The sequence below is a fragment of the Centroberyx affinis genome, unplaced genomic scaffold (genome assembly GCF_046629955.1).
Source record: "Centroberyx affinis isolate AG114_WGS23_722 - 3 ecotype Tasmania unplaced genomic scaffold, CSIRO-AGI_Caff_v1 ptg004133l_1, whole genome shotgun sequence".
In the NCBI taxonomy this organism is placed as follows: domain Eukaryota; kingdom Metazoa; phylum Chordata; class Actinopteri; order Beryciformes; family Berycidae; genus Centroberyx; species Centroberyx affinis.
Genome location: NW_027281904.1, coordinates 95,815 through 101,929, shown reverse-complemented (window position 1 = coordinate 101,929; position 6,115 = coordinate 95,815).

Here is a 6,115-nt window from a genome sequence, read left to right as displayed (position 1 = left end):
CCTTCCCCGCCCTCTAGCGGCTGAAAGTGGTACTACTCCGCCCCGCCTGTGCCTGATCTGAGATTGAGGCACCAGGCGTGACATGATCACTGATAAAACAGCAATGAAATACCAGATTTGTCCCTACATGTGAATAACTAAGATAAATAAATGTTAATTAGGTAGTTTATGTAATTAAGTCAGTTCCTCTGAGGCAGGTTGCCAAACCAGCATGACTGGTTGTGTGATTGGTGTTGTGATTGCAGAGCGTGTGACTGAAAATAGCCAGAGTGTAATACGCTCAGGAATGGGGATTCAGAACATCCTGTGGTGTTTGCTATCCTGGCCTATCCTCTTCTTCATACCTTGGCGTAGCCCAGTTTCTCTCTCAACCCGGAGGTCAGAAACCCCTGTGATTCATGGGGTAATTATAGGGAGTCATGCAATGATTTAAGGAATGCTCTTTGATGACACAGCTACCATCTGCAGCCATTTTGTGGCATGCCTCCTAGTAAACGTTTGGTTTAATTTGGCTGGATATGCAAAATACTGACAGTGAAAGCAACCCTCTTAAATGTGAATGACTTGTGTATTGCTATGCTCATTGTACAGACATCAAAATTTATAGTTTAGGCATTTAGCTGATGTTCTTTAAGCAGTACATGCTTGAAGAGATGAGTTTTCAGCCTACAACAGAAGATGAGGAGTTAGCGGCAGAAGGCAGAACACGGGTGGTGCAGATTCCAGATTCCCTTAAAAGCCTTGTACGCAAGCACCAGGCTTTTGAATTGGACAGGAATGGGCAGACACAGACAACGACTGGAGGGAATGCAGGAGGGAGAATCCGGGTAGGTTGAAGACAAAGTGAGCTGCAGGACTTTGGATGAGCTGTTGGGGCTGAAGAAAGCATTCTGGGCGCCCAGCCAAGAGGGAGTTGCAGCCATCCAGACAGGAGGCGACTAGAGCTTGGACAAGGAGCTGAGCCTGGGACTCCTGGGGGCGAGCTATTCCATGGAGGGTAGCCAGAAACTCCTGTCTGGAAATGATAGAAACAAGGATTTGAGGATGGCTATCAATGAGTGTCTGATTGGTAAAGATACAGGCGGTGATTCTTCACCGTACATTTTAGGGGCAGCGAGCGCATGGAGAAACAAAAGTTTACCTGCCTGAACACAATCCCCACTGGTGAAATCTGACTAAGACGGCTTCAGAATGGAACTGGGTTAGATTGTGGTTTCATTGCTTGCTGTGACTCGGTTTGCTAAAAAGGTAAACACCTCTCTTGCGTCATCTGTCTCAGCACACATGCAGACACGCTACATTTATATTACTAGCTGATGCAACAGTAGAGTGAGCTTCCACAAGATTACAACTGACCAACACAAAGGAGTATCTGTCTCTCTAGAATCTCGAGTGATCATGTTGGATAGAGAAATGCTACTTAAAGAAATAAGGGCCAAGCAGAGAAAGGTAAAGTTTTTGTTTTCTTTCACTTTTTCAGGCACTTTTTCAAACATAAAAATGGCCGCCGCTCCGACCGTCCTGGAACGTTGATTTGAATGGGAATGGCCGTTCTGTCCATTCAAATTCTGTGGCGACAACGCTCCCAGGACAAACCCAAGGGACTAATTCCCCCACTGGGAAGCAAGAAGGGACAAGAGTCGAGGCCTGGTGGGGCAACAGCCAGGTCAGTGGAGCGACGGGAGTGCGAAATGTCCCGTAGCAACAGAGCACATGGGGACGGTCTGGTGTTTAATTAGGGCTGGACCATGGCCTGGAGACACGGGGACGCAGCTCCCTTAGCAGCCTTGAATGCCGGGGCTGCCAGGGTTTTTGAATTTGGTACGAGTGTCAGAGGGTGGTGACATGGGAGAATTTGGGACGGAGAGACAAGGTGGGCTGCAATGTTCCGGACCGGACGAGTTATAGGGGTTGAAGAGAGTACACTGGGAGTCCACCCAGGAGGGACGCACTCACACTAACACGCTCACTGCAATATGACTCTTGCTGCATGTCCTTGCTATCCTTCAATGTCTGTCTGTCTCACGTCTCACACACACACACACACACACAGACAGTGGGGGACCTCATATGAGCAAGACTGGTCTTCGTGCTCAGTATGGGGTGGGCTTTGAACGTCCCTCCGCCAGACAGACACACACACAAATTTGAGATGCGTCTGCCCGGTATTCATCGGGTCACGACCCTTCAATACATATGGTACACAACACACACATCACAGACAGACAATTTCCTGTGCTGAGACAAGGTGGACATGGTCATCGTGTAACGGGCAGATCCAGCCTGAAGGTGCGCTCCGATATTGTCTCTGTCCGTCTGTCCTAAGCCTCAGGAATGCAGGACCTCGGTCTCAGGTGGAGCCGCAGATAAAGCGACACGAATACACCTTAATCCTTTAGTCCGTCCTCCTTGGTTTATCTAACTCTGTCTGTCTGAGGCCCCCAGGAGCCATGGGAACAAACATCTTCACATTTTTTAGTGAGTTGGGGAGTGGGGGCTGGTATCAAAATGCTTGTTCAACTCCATGGTGTCATTCATTGCACCTATCACACATTTGGACAGTAAAAACCAGGCTCAGCTGTAAGTGGGAGACAATATGGGAGGTAAAAAGTCTTTGTTAGGTGAATTTGCTAAAGTGTGACTTGTGTGCAAATGCGTGATTCAAGTCCTGGTCCGCGGTGAGTTGCACTTCCCTCTGGCTGCGTTCGTCTTTCTTTTCAACGGATCTAGGTCTATCAGCAAATGAAATGCGATGCGTGCACAGCTCTCCCGTCGTTTCTAAGAAAAAGAGAACTGGTTCACGGTGTGATGTTGCACTTGTGTCTGGCTGCGGCCTCGTCTCTTTTCAGTGGATCTAGGTCATAAAAATGAATGAAATATAGAGGTTGGACAAGCCCCAGCTCCTTTTTCAGACCGCCACCTGAGCCAAGTATAAATCAAGTGAAGATTTCAGATGCTTTTCGTAGCTCATACTCATCTTCTGTCTTTCTCAGCATGTTTTCAGATAGGACAGGAGACATGACATACTGGGAATAATGGGCAAGGAGCACTGACGCACTTGTGTTTAAAGGTGCTCTGTGTAGCATTTTTAACATCAATATTTCATTGTCAAAGTAATTGTGATACCTTGGTAAAATTACCCTAAACAAATGAGATCATGGGGGAGACGATTGGTAGCCTCTATCTCATGGCAGTGATTTTGTTAGTGCTACTGTTTCTCAAAATTAAGACTACATTTCCCATAAAGCCCCTCACTTGGCATACAGTGTAAAATGCAGTGTAGAGGCTGGTAGATGTTCTTGTAATTATACTAATATCTCAAAATGAATATGGTAGTGTTTTGTTGATGTTCAAATCTTTTAACTTTAATTATTTTGATCATATTGACTTGATTCAATTTATGCTCACACAATCGCAAGGATGAAAAAGATTCCTGAAACTACTCCAGTTGATTTCGTGATCACCCACCAGGATTTGTGTAAGACTTGCAGATGTCAGAGGGAGCGCTTCGGTCATGGGAACATTTCCGTAAACAAAGAAGTGACACTGTAGTGCGGGTGTGGGAGCGGCCCTGTCCTTTCACCGCTGCGGTAGCATCCACTCTGTTCTCAGCTTCTCCCCCAAGGAATGTGCATGTAGGCTGATCACTGGAGACATCAAAAACACACACACACACACACACACACACACACACACACACACACATAAACAATGTGGGTGCACCTCACATTGTCCACAAAACACTTGGCAAGAAATCAAGGCGAGAGAGGAGTGTCTGCTTAGTAGAGTAGATTCGTTCCTGCTGATGTTTTTGACAAGTCTGAGCAATGCATGGGGAGTAATAGTAGTGATAGTAGTACTTGTATCTCTGCATTGTCTGCATGAAACAGAGTCACTTTGCTGTTCATTTTTTGATGTATGGAGATCATATTTGAATTTTTTTTAATCCATCAGACAAAGTAAGCAAAGGGAATTAGATAATTAAGGTGCTGCTGATAATGAAATATCTTCTTTTTGGAGCCATAACCCTGCTTTATAGTGTTATTCATTTGCCAGATGAAAAAATGAATAATTTGTCTTTGCAAGAAGTGCAAGTTACTTGGTGCAAAGTCCTATCCTCTGCATTCATGTGTATTTTTTGACTGCACTGTGTGATGTGCCTTCAGAACAATAGTGTTATAAAGATACGATTCTGCTAAGACAGCAGTGCATGAGCCTGTTATAGCTATTAAATATTAGACTATAAATTATATGCTATAATGCAGGCAATTCAAATGAATTCCCCTGTCCATTACTAGTACCACATACATATTTACACTTTTTGTGTCCTTTTTTTAAAGGGCCATTCCGTAATCTATGAAACTTTATCGACTTGATCTTTACCTTTGTTGATTGGCAGTGTCTTGAAATTCCAGTGGGCGGAGAGGTTTTTTTTTCCAAAACCAGAAAGTGAGTTTTGAAAGCCAGAAATCTCAGCACCTGGAGAAGCAATCATTGAGTGTTTGGTATTAATCAACAACCCTATCAACCCCTGCAGGTATATTATGATCGTTTTGTGCTATTATTTGAATGACATACACTTTTTGACTATTAAACACACTGCACCGACATTTCCAATCTTCACCGCTTTGGACTCAACATCACAGCACGGATTCCTCAAGCCCTTTGTCTGGGACGAAATATCTGAAACATCAAACACATCACAGAGGCTGAGGAGATCGAGACGCGAGGAAGATGAGGAGGAAGAGCAGAGGGATGGAGGAAGAGCAGCTGGCCTGGAGTTCAGAGGCAGAAGGGCCTCTCGCTGTATGTTCCTGTTTACATCTCTGCCTGTATGGACGACTGGAGGGGCTCTGCGGCTGTTGTTCTAAAACTATTCTCCTCCAGCAGAGAACATGAGGAAGGCAGGAAGACGCGCTCCCTAATTGGAACCTGCTTTCTTCATCCGTCTTCGTTTCATCTCTCTGCTTCGTTGACGGCCAGAGAAACCAGGTCAGTGCGGTGTGAACTTCAGAGGTTCTTCTGCAGATCTATGGAAATAGAATTAGTAGAAATCACATGCACTTGAAACAGAATTAGGCCTTGCGAACTGGTTTGGACTGGCAGCCATCTTTGACTTTTCTTTTTTATTCAATTTTGATACGTTTGATAAGTTTATTTTTAGATTCCAGTAGGCCAAATGTGATGAAGCAAGAGTACAAACCAAAGACACACGTTTACATGATGGAGACTGATCCTGACTAGATCTGATAATCCTTTTCATCCATTTCCTAAAGGTGCAGTTCAAGGCTTTTGGGTCTTGTCTTTGGAAAAAAATACATTTTATACAAATTTATAACTGTGGCTTCAACCATTTTATTCCTTTGCAAATTCTCTTTGACTTCCATTGTCAACCTCAGTGTGCCGCAAAAAGCTTCATTCTTCATTCACCTTTCAGAAATAAAGAGAAATTTGTTTCCCGTTGATGCCACAAGTTTTGAACATTTTCTAATGTTTTGTCAAGGAACTGACTTTGTCCCTGACCAGTGCAAAGAGACCGAATTTCAGGACAGCAAAGCCTTTCAGCAGAAAAATGGGTCTGGACAGGTTGAAAAACTGGTTCTTACTGGTTGAAAGAGTTGTGTCACCTGTTGTTCTCAGTGTCAAACAGGGCAGCAAATGCAAAAAAAAACCCAGAAAAACTAAGGAATGTATTCAGTTCGCTTTCAAGCATCCTTTACATGAAACATTACTATTGGTTTTTTTTCTGCAGTGTGATTTCAAACCTACAGTAAGGACAAAGCAGTTCACACCAGAAAACCCAAATGCATCTGATTGCCCCATTTCATTGAATTCATCCCTCTATCCCATGTGCTTCCCAACTTGTTCACCTCATTTCATTCAGGGGTTGGAAATGTTCACACATTCACCTACTACAAAGCTACATGTGCATGCATAAAGTCACACACACACACACACTGGAGAGTTCAAAGAGTAGGGGTCTCCAGTCAGTCTGTCCAGACCCATACAATCAGGGGAAGCCCAGTAGAGACTGACTGGTTTGGCCCCTCTCCCCCCGCAGCCAAGTACAATAAACACTGTTTGGATCTGCGGCTCTTTGGTTTGAATCAGGTGG